Source organism: Ursus maritimus, unplaced genomic scaffold (genome assembly GCF_017311325.1).
Source record: "Ursus maritimus isolate PB19 unplaced genomic scaffold, ASM1731132v1 scaffold_2, whole genome shotgun sequence".
Taxonomy (NCBI): Eukaryota; Metazoa; Chordata; class Mammalia; order Carnivora; family Ursidae; genus Ursus; species Ursus maritimus.
In genome coordinates, this window is record NW_024424452.1 from 69,133,857 (window position 1) to 69,150,376 (window position 16,520).

The 16,520-nt window shown below is 53.3% G+C and overlaps 1 protein-coding gene and 2 long non-coding RNA genes across 7 annotated transcripts in view; 1 reads left to right on the forward strand and 2 right to left on the reverse strand.

The window, feature by feature from the left end:
* Positions 1 to 734: 734 nt before the first annotated feature.
* Positions 735 to 6,883, reverse strand: LOC103667039. Its single transcript, XR_569664.2, has 4 exons — positions 6,843 to 6,883; positions 4,609 to 5,521; positions 4,414 to 4,526; positions 735 to 3,123 (listed from the first exon to the last, which is right to left on the reverse strand). It is a non-coding gene; the product is annotated as an uncharacterized LOC103667039 (long non-coding RNA).
* Positions 5,345 to 12,979, forward strand: LOC103667033. The gene is made up of 5 exons (XR_569663.1): positions 5,345 to 5,372; positions 9,952 to 10,078; positions 11,064 to 11,219; positions 11,938 to 11,973; positions 12,532 to 12,979. It is a non-coding gene; the product is annotated as an uncharacterized LOC103667033 (long non-coding RNA).
* Positions 12,980 to 16,215: 3,236 nt separating this feature from the next.
* Positions 16,216 to 16,520, reverse strand: part of PSEN2 (presenilin 2) — a 24,836-nt gene continuing 24,531 nt past the window's right edge. For all 5 annotated transcript variants that reach the window (XM_040636103.1, XM_008695140.2, XM_008695132.2 and 2 more), the window contains exon 11: positions 16,216 to 16,520. This exon is cut by the window's right edge and continues 379 nt beyond it. The gene's annotated coding sequence lies outside the window, so the exon portion shown is untranslated.

Sequence of the window (16,520 nt, forward strand, 5' to 3'; positions counted from 1 at the left end):
CTGAGCCAGCCAGGCACCCCGAAGTCAACTTTTACCTTCATGTGAAGTTTGTATTTTCAACATTTTCCTTAAAAGATGAAATGGGAGGAGATACTGACATTTTCTTGACAAATCCCATGCCTTGACACTATTTACAACTTCAAGATTTTCCAACCTGCTTGTTCACTTGCCTGCTTGGCGAGCGTCCCTGAGTGTCTTCTCTAGGGACCCAGCTCCTTGTGAGCTGGGACCACGGCTTATGTCTCTTTTGTAACCCCTTGCTGTCAGGAGCCCCAGAGCTTCCCAGGCGCTGGTGGACAGCCTGTGGAAATTTCCACAGCAGTTGCTCGGCCCCGGCCCCCCCACCTGGGACCTGGCCCGAGAGTCCTATCAGCCCAAGGACACTGAGCCTGGCACCGGTCAGGCCCTCGGTCTATTTATGACTTTTTATCTCAGGGTTTGCGCCTCAGCACTTTGCACTCGGAAAACCTCCCTCTCTCCACACCAGTCAACATGCGCGCTTATCTGGAACGGAGGAGAACAGTGGGTTCAATAAACTCTCTTTCTCTACGGCTGCCTATTTGGCGCCAACGTTTCCAGGCTTTCGGTTTGGGGCCTAAATCCTTTGATTGAGCTGAAGGACATTTCTGACATTCAGACGAGATAGCTCTAGGACCCTGATGAGCTTCCTCCTGGATCTGTTTCTTACGGGCTTCTCCTCGCTGGGGAACATTTATCTCCCCGGGAAGAAACCTCTTGCTCACTCGCACCATCTATACCCCTGAGCTCCACGCATCGACCCCCCAAGCACCTGTGGGAGCCGCTCAGGGAAGAGCTGAGTCCGTGAGGGCCCAGGAGAACCAGGGCCTGAGGAGCTGGCCCGTTTCCACCCCAGCAGCAGCGCTCTCTCCTCCCGGGCGCGGAGTGAGAACAGGGGGCTGGGGGCCAGAGAACCAGAGATCAGAGCAGAGCTCTGCCATGACACCAGGTCCCTTAGCTACATTATGGACTCTCTCGGCCTCAGTGTTCTGAGCTGCCAGATACCGGACTACCTACTTAAGCCTTAATTTTGCTTTATGATACTACGATTTTTTTTTACCGATGGCTAGGTTTATTTCGTAACTCAGATGTCAGCTGAAGTCTCCCTAAATAAAATGGGTTCACACGTCCCCTCCACATCCTGTGCGACTCTAAATCCTCCCCAAAAGTTTGGCCAGGGCAGAAGGCAGAGGGGGCTCCCATCTTCACGGTCACCTCCGGCCCCGAGCTCCGGCAGCGGCCGAGTCCCGTCAGTCTGTGGGCCGTCCTGCCATGTGCGTGCTGTCCCTGTCCAGAGCCCGGCCAAGCCCTTTAGGGAAATGAGGGATCGATCCAACAGCTGCGTGGTCACCATTAGACACCTCTGTTCCCCAGGGTTCTTTGGCCATCCCATCCTCTGAGGACTTCTACCAGCTGACTCCCCTCACGGGGTGGTCCAGTTTTTCCCTGTCATCCCCTGCCCACCTCTCTTCCTTAACTCTCCTTTTCAGATGGCTTCTGGAATGCCGAATCCTGTCTTCTGTGGAGTCCTGTGTTCTACCGCCCCTGCCACACCCCGCCGTTGGCCTCATCAGAGCATGGCCCCCCCACTCAGCAAGATCTGCCTTCCTTAGGCAGCCGGCCGTCACGGCTGTCGATATTTTTTTCTCACTTGATCGGAACGGCAAGCCAATTTCTGCTAAATTCTCACCACAGTGACGATGTCGTTTCTTAGCAAGCAGAGAAAATGAAGAGGAGGGCCGTTTTGGATCAATTCCGCACAACCGGGGGTGTCCGTCCATGAGGTGAAGTGAGAGAACGTTCACCGTCATCCAGGAGTCTGCGACAGCTGGGGGGCCTACTGCACGGTCACGTGTGTGCCGAGACTTAGGACGGAGAATCCCGCGGTATTTGGAGAAAAGATAGATGTGACTGAGCTCCTGATCCAAGAAGAAAGGAGAGACAGCTCAAGCAGGACTAAATGAAGTTGCAAGTTGCAGGTGGTCCCAACGAGGGACAAGAGGAAAGCACGTTCAGCATCGAACACGATGGTAGGTAGGTGAGGGGGTCAGTGGGGTGCTCCTCTGCACACCCGTTGACAAAAGTGCTGGCATCTTCATCATGGGACTTCTGGGGTTGCCCTGAAAGTCGTGGCCATTCCACAGGGCAGGTGTTCCTGGGCCAGGCCTGGCCGTAGGAACGGGGTCCTCCCCTCATGTGCCACTGGCTGGAACTCAATCACACGACCACCCAACCTCGGGGATCTGGGAGATGCAGTCCAGGTGTGTGCTCAGAAGCTGGAGAAGACCGCGGATTTTGTCCAGCGGTTGGCAGTCTCTGCCGCATGCTCCTCCCACTTTTTCTTACCAGGGAGAAAGGGAAACCAGCGTGGAAAATGGCAGAACTGAAGCTCCGAGGACAGAAGGAAGCAGCAGGACAGCATGGGATGAGTGTACCGAGGGGACTCGCGACAAGCTGACCTCCTCATGGACGAACTGGAAAGCACAGAAGTGCTGTTGGAGGACCGAAGAGACAGAGAGTCACCCAGATTTTCATAAAGACAAGGAAACTGGAATCGAAGAAGCATCTGTCTCGAACATTTGGAAGGAAAGCAGTGGCCATGAAAAGCCAGCATGTGGTCCAGACTAACTTCCTGTCCTCTCCTGAAAGAATTCTCTTTAACGATGTTCATATCCTTAGACTTACTAATACTCCTTCAGGAATCAATGCAAATTATAAACAAGGCTATTTCGGACCAACACATGTTACCATTGCTTTACTTACAACAGCAAAAAAAGTGAGATACTACCCAAAAGTACAGCAGTAGGAGAATGGTTGTGCAAATTATTAGTCATTACTATAATGAACTATTATACAGCCTTTAAGACTGTTTTGGAAGAATGTTCAAAGACAAGAGAATACTTATGAAATACTGCTAACGAAAAAAATCGGGATGCAAATATCAGAGAACGTATACACTCAGTGATGTGAAAGATATCACTGCAAAAGGGAGATGGCAGTGTGCTGAGCCGTGCATGGTGACTGTCTCCAAAGGCAGGACTATTGACGTTGCTAATTTCCTCGACGCGCTTTCCTGCATTTTGCCACGGCGGCCATGAAAGACTTCTACAAAGAGAAAAAAACAACAACTATTTTCTTTAAAAAAGAATCACCAGGCTGGTAGAACAGGGCAACCTTACGTGCATGGGACGTGTGGATTTCACAAGGCATCTGGCAAAGCCCAACACTATGACAGCGCAACTCAATCTCCATATGTGCAAGTGGTTGATAAGCACCGAACGAGCATTCCCCAACCTAGAGCTGGGTCTCCAGTGGCAGGAGCAGCCCCCGATCTGCTCAGAACCTTTGCCGCTGTGTCAGTTTCACAGAGGACACCCGCCTTCTCCTTCACTGCAAGCCCCCCAATCACCGTGGGCTGGTGCAAGGGCACAGGTCTGTCAGATGAATTTGAACAGATGTAAACATATGATCACCTCAGTGGGGGCTCTGAAACACACCTGCAGGTGTATGGCAGAATTGTGGGGGAATTAATTTTGGGTGAAGACTCGCTCCATATGGATCTACGGGGTAACGGAGCTCCCACAATGAGCTCTTGAGGTGCACTAATGAAGTAGAAGGCTCGGAACAAGGATCAAATCACGCTGCGAGTGCCAGTGTTCTTCCTTCAGTGGTGTTTTCAGAACTCGCGTTGGCTCCAATGATTAAAGAGAAAAAAGCAGTTTGCGTCACTAGGCACTGCTGTTCGTTATAAGCAGATCCCAGCTGCCCAGGAGAGGAAAGCCTGTTAAGAGCCCAGCTGCTAGGTTTTAGCGGCTTTGTCCCTTGTTTACCAAACGATGAGTCACAGGGGTAAAAGAAAGGGTGAGCCTGGTGAGAAACTGCAAACCAGTGCCTGGGGGGGAGGGGGGAGCCAGGGCCGAGCAGCAGCCTGGTGATCAAGTGAGGCTGAAGGTTCTAGAGCAATGTCACTGGAGCTTGAAAAACAACTGTCATCAAAAGTCTTGGTGGGAAAACTTTGTTTTTGTGCATCGAAAACTTTCTATCCCATAACCTTGTAAGAAAAGGAAAAGTCTTCTGTTTTTTGATAATGTGTGATTTCCTGTAGTTGCAACGATCATATTTAGTGGAGTGGACAGAATTGTGTTCGGTTTTGAGCACCTTGGTGCAAAAAGGCTGCCGAAGTATCTAAGTCAAGAGAAAAAGGAGCAGAATGGATAAAGCTGCCAAAAGAATGGCAACCGGGGGATATTAGAAGTGAAACTGTGCAGCGGGGAGGAAGGGGAGGGGCGGGAACTGGGCGGCAGCTCGAGACAGGGAAGGACTTTCCAACAGATCGAGGTGACACGGGCCGCAGGACGCAGCACAGGGGGGTGGGGATTCCAGAGCCCGGCTGACCTGAGTCTGCATCCTGGTGCTTCCTACCACGCGACCTCGGGCAGATTACTTAGCTCTTCTAAACCTCAGTTTTGTCAAATGCAGAAGGAGATAAGGACGCTGGCGTAGTGTTACTGTAAGAATTAAATAAGATAATGCGCGCTTAGTGCTTATGACGCCGCGTGCAGCAAACCCTTCCCCGCTGTCACCTGCTACCTGTGGTGGGGACAGAGCCCCGCGTTGCTGGAGGTCCCCACAGAATCTGTATGATCACTCACGGGAAGAGTCATAGGACGGAGCGCTGCATGGTTAGGAGGTGTTGTGCCGATACTAGCAACCCGGAAGTTTAAAGGAATCGTGTGAAAAGGTCCTGTGGTTGATCAGTCTGATCAATGCTGGAACAATCAAAGTTGAACAGTTTCTTGACCCTGTGCCTTCTCTGAGTCTTAAATACACGACCTTGAGCTTTAAGAGCCCCGTCATGCTTGGCCACAGAGCCCTTTCTCACCGGTCATCTTGAAGGAAGAGAGCGTTTCGAACACATTTCAGATGACACTGAATTTGATGACTTTTGAGGTCCTTTCGGACTCTGGCACCTGAAAAAGTTATGAATTTCAAATGCAGTTTACATTTGAATGTTTCCCAGTCACTGTTTACTGAGCACGTACCAGGAGCCAGGCACTGATTTAAGCCCTTTAGATACGAAAAGCCATACGGTCGTCACAGCAAACTCCTGACATTCTCCCTCATCCCCTTTGCGGGGGAGATACTGAGACGAGGGTGAGGCCAGTTTGCCCGAGGTCACAGAGCTAACACCAGGTGAACCAGGAACATTACCGGCCTGGTCCTTCAAAGCCTTACCTGAGCAACTAGGCCATAAGTACGTGAGCAAAAACTGCTAATTTTTTGCGTATCGTTGGGCTGACTGTATATAACGATGAATACTTAGGACAAAAACCAACGTGGAGACGGCGTTACAGGTAAGAGGGAAGGAACGTGGTGCAGCCGCGAGGAGTCTTGGGCCTGGAAGACTTGTCTTGCAATTTTCGATGGCGCGATCTGTGTCCTGACCAACACGGCAGCCGGGTCTCCGGGCCAGGCGGCTGTCAGTTTGTTAGGAGAGGAGAGGCTGACAGGAGGAGAGGGGATTATCTGGGTTAATGGCCACAAGCTTCCTTTCTCATTGCTGGAGGCGATGAGAAAGGAGACTCCAGGTTTGTGTGAAATCCATACACGCCCCTTTACCACCAGCTTCATGCACGACAAGATAAAGGGGAGGTGGTGGAGTTCCTCTGCTCTGTGTCTCGCCTCCCCCCTTCCCTGCATGGTAACGAGGAGCCACTTTCCAGTAAGGAGTGCAGGGTGCCCTTCCCTCCCAGGCAAGGCAAGGACAACTAACCCTTACAGAGTAAGGCTGAGAATCTGGAAAACTTCTGGGGCTTCTGGGCGCAGCTACGCATGACGGTGAGCGAGGCTCATACACTGACCACGTCAGCCCCTGCCCTGGGATCAGGCTCTGGCCTGAGCCTGTGATTGTTTCAGGCGTCTCCCGGCTCCCCAGCTCGGGGCAGGGAGCACTGCCAGCCAGAGACTGGACAGAAACCCCGAGCTGTGGGTGGAACCTCGCGACCTGACTCCAGGAAGACTCTGCTGCCCCCGTGTGGCCATCCCGCCCGGGCACTAAAGGACAGAGCCGGGCCGGGCGCACGGAGGCGCTGCAGAGGCCCAAGGGAAAGTGGTCGCTGGACAGTTGAGTAAATTGGGGTACTCACTATATTTAATGTTAATAGCAACCACTTTGAAATTATTTCCATTCTGTTTGATGACAATTAACATGAAAGCAAAAAACAAAAACAAACAAAAAAACAAAGGACAGTTGAGCCAAAAGCCCCCAGATGCAGGCAACGGTCCCCCTAACATTTCGGTGCAGGACCCCTGTACACTCAGGAACATTCCTGAGGACTCCAAAGGCCTTCTGTTATGTGGAATAATCCTACCCTATTTAGAAATCACAGCCGAGAATTTTTTAAAAGAAGGGATCTATCAATTCCTTTTAAAAATAACAATCACGTTTTCTGTTAGCATAAATAGCATGGTTATGAAAAACAGCTCTATTTTGATGAAAAGAGTGGCACTTAGTTACGTGTTTGCTATAACAGAACACAAGAGTCTAGCAGAAGACAGCTGGGTTCTCCTCCCTTTCACATTCAATCCCTTCTGTACTGCATCAGGCAGAGTCTGGAAAACTCCAGCGCACACTCGTGTGAGGGAAACACACAGGACAAGAGTATCTTAGCATTATCATCACACACTTTTAACTTCGTGGGCCCTGGGACCACACTGGGATCCAGCCCCGAATCTGGGTCTTCCTCCAGCCTGGGGCCTCTGGAAGGGAGGCAACCTGGTGAGGGGACAGCCCCCTGCTCCCCCTTCCTTTTGCCCCAACTCACCGGCTTCCAGGCTGAGTGACGGCCCAGGCCTCTGCTCCAGGAGCAAACATCTGCAGGAACAGACAGTGGGGCTTCAATGTTTCTGGAGTGGGTGTCTGTGAAGAGCCCAGACCCGTGGCACCCTCATCTTCCAGGGAGGTGGTAGAGCCCAGACCACACAGGGGACCTGCCCCCCCGCCCTGCTGGAGACCCCACACTCTCGGAGGTCCTTGTCCTACCAAGACATGGATACTCAAGAGCAGAGGTACAGGCAGAATCCAAGACTCGTCTGGGTTTCCTGTGGCCCCAGAGAGTAGCGTCCTTCCTGCGCCCCCACGATGGGCGCAGAAGCCCACAGACGGGCAGGGACGGAGAGACAGACGAGGTCCCACAGTTGGGACAGTGGACGTGATATGGCTCCTATGGTCAGAGGTGACCTCAGTCAAAACAAAGCTGACCAACAACGAACAATCCAAAAAGAAAATCAAGGAAATAATGCCATTCACAATAGCATCGAAAAGAAAGAAATGCTTAGGAAGAAACTTAACCACGGAGGCGAAAGACTTGTACACTGGAAACCGCTGAAAGAAATTAAAGAAGACACAAATAAACGGAAAGACATCCCACACGCGTGGATTAAAGACTTAATAATGTTAAGACGTCGATATTACCTAAAGCGAAGTGCAGATCCAATGCAATGCCATCAAAATCTCAAGGACTTGTTTTTGCAGAAATAGAAAAAACATCCTAAAATTCAGTATCTCAAGAGATCCCAAATAGCCAAAATAAAACAATCTTGAGAAAGAAGAACAGAGAGGCCCCCCCACTTCCTGATTTTAGACTTTCTATAAAGCAATGGAATCAACAGGGTGGACAGACGAATGGAACAGAACAGGGACCCCAGAGATGAACTCGAGTGTGGAGGGTCAAACAGTAAGGCGTGTCAGGGCCCCTGAATGGGGAAAGGACAGTCTCTTCGGCCGATGGTGCTGGGAAAAACAGATACCCACATGCAAAAGAATAAAGCTGGACCCTAACCTTACACCATATGCAAAAAATAACTTAAAATGGATTACGTAAGACCCCAAAATATAATAAAACTCCTAGGGAAAAAGCTTCATGGCATTGGACTTGGCAATGGTTTCTTGGCCATGACCCCAAACACACAGGCGACAGAAGCAAACATAAACATAGACAAATGGGACTTCATCATTCTGAAAAACTTCTGTGCATCAAAGGAAACTATTATGAGTGCAAAGGCAACCCACAGAATGGGGGAAAATACATCATTTGACAAGAAGTTAATACCCAGGGTTCCTGGATGGCTCAGTCGGGTAAGCATCCAACCTTTGATTTCGGCTCAGGTCAAGATCTCAGGGTTGTGATATTGAGCCCCATGTCGGGCTCCACGCTGGGCATGGAGCCTACTTAAAAAAAAAGAAAGAAAGTTAATACCCAGAATATGTAAAGAGCTCCTACAACTCAACAACAAAACAATCCGATTTCAAATGGGCCAAGGGCTTGAATAAGACGTTTCTCCAAAGGAGATTTACCAACGGCACACAGGCACAGGAGAAGATGCTCAACATCGCTCATTATCAGGGAAATGCAAACCCAAAGCCCAAAGAGCTACCACCTCATCGCTGTCAGGACAGACACGATTGAAAAGACAATCACAAGTGCTGGCGAGGACGTGGAGAAAGGGGAACCCTCGTGTGCGCTTGGTGGTAACGCAAACTGGTGCAGCCGCTGGGGAAAACAGTACGGAGGGTCCTCAGAAAGTTAGATAAAACTACCCCAGCTTCCAGCCACCCCATCTCTGGGTCTATACCCAAAAGGACTGAAAGCAAGATCTCAAAGGGGTATTTGCACACCCACGTTCACTGCAGCGGCAGTCACAGTAGCAAAGAGGTGGCACAGCCGAAATGTTCACAGACGAATGAACGGGTAAAGGAAACGTGGTCTGTATACACGACGGAGTATTAATCAGCCTTAAAGAGGAAGGACATAGTGTCACAGGCTACAAGACAGATGAATGGGGAGGACATTATGCTGAGTGAAGTGGGTCAGGCACCAAAAACCAAACCCTGTACGATTCCACTTACAGGAAGTATCTAGAGGAGCCCAAATCATAGAGACAGAGGGAGGAATGGTGGCTGCCAGGGGCTGGGGGAGGGAAACGGGGAGCTGCTCACCGGGTACAGGAGTTTCAGTGTTGCAAGATTAGAAAGTTCCGGAGAGCTCCTCTGCAGCCAGGTGAAGCCTAGGGCAGGAGTGAGACGATACACGGTACATGACAGGTGTGTCCCAGACCCAGGGCTGCCCCACCCCCCACGCAGGGGCTACCCCAGGAGAAGGGAGCAGGCACAACCCACAAAGCTGAGCGGGCCAGTTTATTTTCTAACACTAAGCAAAATGGGGCAGAAAAGTAAGAAAGTTACCGTAGCAGACGCCGGCGGTTGTCTGAGTAGAGCCTTCCCCGCTCCTCTCTCACTCCTTCCTCACCAACGCAACTCTGATTTCATTCAGGTGCTCATCCCGCCCCCAAGAGACTCAGGGTCACGCTGGCTGTGACAACCCCACACTTGTCGCCTAGGGAAGTGACACAAATACCACCAATGGGAGTCAAGGGGAAATCCGCCTTGGGGGGGGGGGTGCTAAGAGTGATTTTCACCGACCTCAAAAAATGACACGGGAAGATTCGTTCTGTCCCTCTCCCTCCCCTCGTCTCCCCGCACCTGGCTCTGGGCAGTGGGAACGCCGGAGTGGGAAATGGGAAGAATGAGGGGATTATTGATGATGATGTCACAGAACTGCTAACTAACCAAAACAGAAAAGCGCACTCCGTTCTTGTCGTGGGAGAGAAACTCCCGACTGCATGAGACCCCTGGAGCCCAAATTAAGCCCAGACTTAACCAGTTTAACCAATTCATTACCCTCCACTAGGGCCCGAAGGTGCCCGCAGCCAAAGTGTCCTGAACGTTTACATACTTCCTCACACCTGCATACACGGCACTAGCTGAGTCCCCCTGTGTCCTGCAGCCTGGCCTCTGGAGTCAGGGAGGTTGGCCTCTGCCCACACGCAGATGCCTCTAACTAGCTCCACTTTGCCACTGGTTTTGCCACACAGCCCTCTCGCGTCTGGCCTGAGCTTCTGGACACTAAAAACTCTTTCAGTGAACCAGACTCCAAGCCCCTTGCGACCAGAGACTTCTCATTTCTGTATCTCCACAGTGCCTGGAATATGCCAAGCACAGGTAAGTGCTCTGGGATGAATCAGTGAATCCCCTTCTGAACTCAGTGCAGACTGTGCCCAGAGAAGTCTCTGTCCCCCTCTGCCTGTACCAGCCCCTCCGAACTCCCCTCGACACACAGAGCCCCCCACAGGGCTGAGCCAGGGGCAGCAAGAGGAAATCCTGGGCAAGGGGCTGGGGCGGGCAGAGCTCCACCCGGGCAGAGGGTCCTGCCTTCCCCCCTCCCAGAGTTCCGTGTCCTCCACCCACCTCGTGTTTCATTCTGGTCTCCGGCACTCACTGCACTTAACCGACAGCTTGGGCAGCCTTGCCAGAGCTTTCCAAAGATCGTTAAAATGCCGCCAGGATCACCTTCACAACACTTCAAATCACTAACCTGCGAATCACTAATGTCTGAGTGTTTAAGATTGTATTTATTTATTTTAGAGAGAGAGCATGAGCAGGGGGAGGGGGAGAGGGAGAGAGTCGCAAGCAGACTCCCTGCTGAGTGCAGAGCCTGATGTGGGACTCGACCCCAGGACCCTGAGATCATGACCTGAGCAGAAACCAAGAGTCAGACGCTGAACCAACTGCACCCAGGAGCCCCGTCACTACCGTGTTTTTTGTCTTTCGTTTTATGAATGAGGGAAACTGAGGCCCAGAGAGCTGAGCTGGCTGGCAGGTGGCGGCTACTGGCAGGAGAGGAATCAGCTCCCACGTGTTTGATGGCGTTCCCTCTTCTTTTGTTAGGGACTGTGACTGTGGGGAATCCCACTCGAGGAATGGCTTTGTCCCTGATGAGAGGAGAGGGGGCTGCACGATACGCAGGGGATGGGGGCTTGTCTCCACCTGTTCCCCCCCAACACCCTCCCCCCAGCCCAGCTCACCTGGAGCAGGGTTGGGAGGGGAAGCCATGTGGGGGGGGGGACACCTCGGCAGCACCATCCTCCAGCCCCCAGGGCACATGGGGGAGGCACGCTCAGCACCTGCACTCGTTCTTCACCCACAGATTTCAACCTCGGCCATTTGAGAAGAGGTAAGAGAGGAAAGGACGGGGCGGACTGATGCGATGACCATGCAGAAAGCGGACGGGATTCGGGGAATTAAAGCGACTTCGTTTTTCCAGGGAGATCGGAGAAGACATTGCCTACATAAAAAGTGACAGGTGAGCCGCGGGGGAGGAGCAGGTGGAGATGAACAGTTTGGGAAGTTTTAAAACCGAGGGCCTTTCCTCGCACACAGAATGCTGTGTGTCACAGCGACGAGGCCAGCTGGACGCGGGGTGGCGGTCTCCACACAGCACAGGGGACACCGAGCCTCCCCGCGGCAGCCGTCTACGTCACAGCAACGACACCCCGGTTGGAAGGACGGGACTGCCGGGGCTCCTGGCCGGCTCCGTCGGTGGAGCGTGCAACTCTTGATGTCAGGGTCGTGAATTCAAGCCCATGTTGGATGAGGAGACTACTTTTAAAATAAAAGTAAAAATATATAATTGCCCCAAAATAAAATGCTAAAAGGCTGAAAGCTAGATTCTAGAGTGCGGGCGGGGGGTGGACACAAAGGGACGGAGAGCAGCAGAGAACCATTCAGAAAGAACAAGGAACAACCTGAGCCATCTGACCGCAGTCTCAAAAATAAAACTCAAAGTAAGTGTGGAGGAAATCCAAGAAGAACGTTTCCAAGCTGTAAGCAGTGCTCCCTCGGGAGGACCACGGGGCTCTGGACTGTGGGGGCGAGGGAACGCGGGTCCCCGGCTTCTGGAGTGCCCAGCACACACCACCAGGGTGCGTCCACGGCACCAAGTCTGGGGTCAGGTGGGGTCACACCGCGGCGTGCGGCTCCTTGCCCTCCCTCACCACGTCATTGCCATACTTCCTCCCCAGGCCGTGAGCCCGCCTCCCGGAGCACGAGGACGAAAGGTATGAACCACAAGAACTCACTTAGCATGTGCCTGGGTGACAGTCTGCTGCTGGCATCGCCACTCTCCAGGAAGTCCATGGCTGCTGCCTCGGGGTCCTCCCAGAGGTGCCCCACGTCCCCCCGTCCCCCTGGACCTCCTCGCAAACCACCGCCAAGCCATTTGCTAGACCTGATCGTCCCTCCCTGCCGCTATGCAGAGCTGTCCAGAGGTCTATGTCCTACACGTGACCTTCCCTGAGCAGCCAAGGGGAAGGTGGGGATTTATAGGGCCTTTCCTTCCCAGCAGATGACCCAGGACCCTCCCTCCTCAACTCCAGCGAAACCCCCATTTCCGGATCACAGGTCCCAGGCGCATTTCTACACTGGGTGGTGGGTCAGCTTGCCCTCCTGGGGGGCTGTGCTGTCTAAAGCAGGAAAAGCAGGGGCCTCAGGTTTGGACCCCATCCTGCATAGCTTCAAGACCCCGTGGGCACTCCGCCCCGCCGGGATGGCAGGAGGGATGAGCCAACTCCTGGCTCACCCCCATCTCTCTCACTCCTACCTCGTTTTACCTCCAGGCTGACCGTCCATCTCGGTCCCCGTGGCTGTCCCTGGTCACCCCCCAGCGCCCATTCCCACCTCCCTTGAAGACGTCAGCCTGTGCTTCACACCATCGCTCATGACCCCGTCTTCTGATGGCTCCGGTAACTTGGACATTACGCTGGTGAACCAGGAGACACACCCCAACCGTGTGCTCCCTTGTCCTCTTTCAGTGGACATGGGGCTGCGTGAAATAAAGCTGTTTCCCCATCTCCCTTGGAGCAAGGCGTGGGCACATGACCAAGGGCCTGCAGGATATAAGCAGGAGCGCTGGGAGCAAATTTGGGACGTGCCCAAAGAGGAGGTGCACGCGTCATCCTGCTTTCACGCCGGAGGGAGTGAACCTGATGGACACTGAGAGCCGGGCAGCCGAATGTGGGCCGCAGACTGTGGATCCTGAAACAAGGAGAGAGTAACCTCCCCCCCCCCCCCGGTAACCATGCGTTCCTGTGCGCTCCCCGAGCTGCCGTCTGTGGGAGACCAGTCACCAGTCTTGTTTAAATCGCCGCTGTTACATTTGGCTGAACCCGGCCCTGTGCTCAGGTCCGTCACTGGCAGAGTCAGGATCTGCTTGCTGCCAGCCTTAGTCGGGAGCCCGCGGGACACCCAGGGCGGTGGGGTTTGAGCATCTCGAGGTCCTCACAGAGGGGATGCAGCCCGGGGACTGCAGTCGTGAGCTCTAGGCGGCGTGAAGGAGCCGAAGAGCAGGTGACAGAGAAGGGAAGTGAAGGGAGTGGGACGAATGCACACAGGAGGGGTGTGGAGGAGGAAGGGGAAGCCGGTCCCCAGGTCGAACCCCAGGGCTAGCCTTGCATGCAGCGGACAGGAGGATTCCTACAGCAATTCCACACCAGTGCAGTTTTCTAGCTGTAAACGGTGTCGGGAGAGCCGCGGAAGCCGACTGACGCACCCCCTGCCTCCAGGATCCCGGGAACGGACCCGCTCTGGAGGAGTGCGTCTTCTCTTTTCCCCAGTGAATTTCTCTGCTTTACCCCCTTGGCGAGGTGTCAGCCTGGGAGAGCGCACAGAGCCGTGGGACAGAACGTACGTACCTGTGGGACAGAACGCGAGCCCACGAGCCGCTCCGCCCGCCCAGGGAAACCTGGCGGAGGTCTGGACAGCTCTACAAGACAGCACAGAAAGGAGAGACGATTCAATAAAGACGGCTACAGATACAGACAGACAAAACCGGGTCCCCCACCAAATACATACAAATGAGTTTCAGATGTATAAAAAATCCTTATAGGAAACTTAAACATTTTTCAAGGATTTATTTATTCATTTTTAGAGAGAAGGGAGGGGCAGAGGGAGAGAGAGAATCTCAAGCAGACTGCCCGCTGAGCACAGGGGGGGCTAGAGCTCACAACCCTGAGATCATGACCTGAACCAAAATCGAGCGTCAGATGCTTAACTATCTGAGCCACCCAGGCGCCTCGAAAATTAAAAATTAGGTTTTTAGAAAGCCTCAAGTGTAGGGAAGGATTTCTTAAAGAAGCCTCAAAGGCATAAGCCACCAAAGGTAAAAGATGGACACACATAACAATAGTAACATCTCAGCATGACTTTGGCGCAGAGGAAGACGCTAGTGAGACAAGCCCCCGCCTGGGGAGCACGTTTGAAATGCGTGTCACTGACCAGACACTAGCATCTCTCCAGAACATGTATTTTAACAGACGTAAATACCCGTAAGTAAAAGGCAAGTCTTCCCAATGGAAAGTGGGTGAAGGATGAGAACAGACACGTAACAGATGAGGAAATCCGCACGGCTGGAACATAGGAGACCAGACATGCTCAAGCTCAGAGCGGACTCTAACCTTAGGGACAGAACACCCACCCCATCAGCAAACACAAAAAATCCGAAGGTGCCAAGTGCAGGTCGAGCTGGGGAGCAGCGGGAGCTGTCGGAGGACAAAGGGCCCCACGAGCTGGGGAGCAAGCGGGAACATGCCATCGGGGGGCGGTGGGGGGACCACATGCACTCACCCGGATGCCCGGAACAGCTCTCCCTGTGGTCTGGTTCTAACACAGAAACCCCGCCAAGCCCACGATGTCCGTTCACAGTGTAACAGGTGCACAGCAGACTGTCACACAACAGAATAGTAAACAGTTCAAATAACCGAACCAGAGCTTCATTTACGTCCATGAACATCTTAAGAACCAAATACGACAATTTCAGAAGTCGTCAAGTGAGTACAGGGTGGTATCATTTCTATAGAGTGTAAAGAACGTGCTGGCACGCAGAGCTAAGCTGAACGTGGAGGGATGGGTACGAGTTGCTTTTGGGACAGCAGAAGTGGCGTAGATGGCCTTGGGGCCGCAAACGGGCCTTCAGGATTATAAGGTTTTATTTCTAAAAACAAATCTGGAACAAATATGGAAAAAAATAGAACTAGTTGGTTGGTGACATGTGGGGGGGGGGGCTTAGCACACACAGCCTGTTCTCTGTTCCTTCCAGCATATCTGAATCGCCTTTGTGTCCTCCCCCTGCCCCACACTCTGTGTCAGGGTCCGAGGCTCCCAGCTCCGCGATGGCTTTCCCAGGCTGGGTCTCCTCCGGTAGCTGTTTCCCCTGCAAGGGCTCACACCCTGGGGCCTGCTCATATTCACCTGTTTTCCTATCTTAGCCCTTCCTCGTGGGCACTGTTCCTCTCTCCTTCCCTATAGGTGGCTTGGATGCAGGGCCCTCCCCCCTCTGCTTGTACCCCTAAATGTGGCTTGCACCCCCAGCACCTTGGCCAGCCCTTTGACAAAAACCTCTCCATACCTAACAAATCAGAACCTATCAAAGCTCATCTTTGGGACCCCCCCCCCAACTACTGTTTCAATTGCCAAATTGAACAAGCCAATCCCAGGTCTTCCTCCCCTTTACCACCAGGGACCAGCCCTCATCTTCTGAGACTCCAACCTGCTGTCGGCTTTCCAGGCTGTGATGCCATCACCCTGGGCTCTGACTGGGACTGTGAGTCAGTCAGCAGTGGCTGGTGTCCGGATTCCAACCTCCAGCGCAGAAAACACCACCCCCACCAGTCTGCATCTGGCCTCCAGGCTCCCGCATCCCCTCTGCAGTTCTACAAACAATCCAGGGAATGGCAAAGCTACATCAAACATCGCAATCCTTTTACTTCTCTCGTGATTAACTGCCAACTGTTTGGCACTCACGTTATTTCAGGAACGGGGACGCAGGGCTACTAGTCAGGACTGCAAACACAGTCTCTGCGTTGGCTCAGCGGCCAGCCAGCCATGCTGCCCCATGCCACCAGCAGCCACCAGTGCTGCCTCGAGCGCCCAAGCGCCGGCCAGAAGCATAGCTGAGATTCTCTCCATGGCCTGGGACGATGTGGACAGGAAAGGGAGAAGCCCACCAGTCCACGCCCCGGTCACAGTGCCCAGAGATGGACACAGGAGGGACAACAGTGGGTTCCAAACGTGGGCCCCCCCCCCAACCTCCCCCAGCGCGCTGCTTTGTCGAGCAGTGACACTGCTTGCGTTGGCCCTGCACAGCCCGGCTCAGGAAGCCTTCGACTTGGAGAAATGACTGCAGATGGATGTGAGCAGTGAACGGGGCGAATCTCCCTCCTGTCCTCGGAGCACACATCCTCCCAGAAGAGGCCAAGAGACGCAGGGAGCGGGGTCCACACTTACAAACACGCCCAACTCCAGCATTCCAAGAGGATTCATCTATTTATTGACATTAAGCCACTTCCCAGCAGTAACTGCTGTAACAAGAATAGGACTCGGGTTCTAAAGGTAATAAAATAACGATGACGTCAGAGACAAAGCGCTGGGGACACTCCACACACGGCAAACTGGCTTTCTTCTCCCGCCGGAGTGGGCAGGTGCTAGGTGCCATCCCGAGCATGGACTCCTGGTCCCTTCCTTCACCTTGGCCCCCGGAGCATCCCGGGCTGCGGCGCAGGGCCGGGCGGCTTCTCCACATCCCCCCCCCCCCCAAAGTGGCACAGCCGTC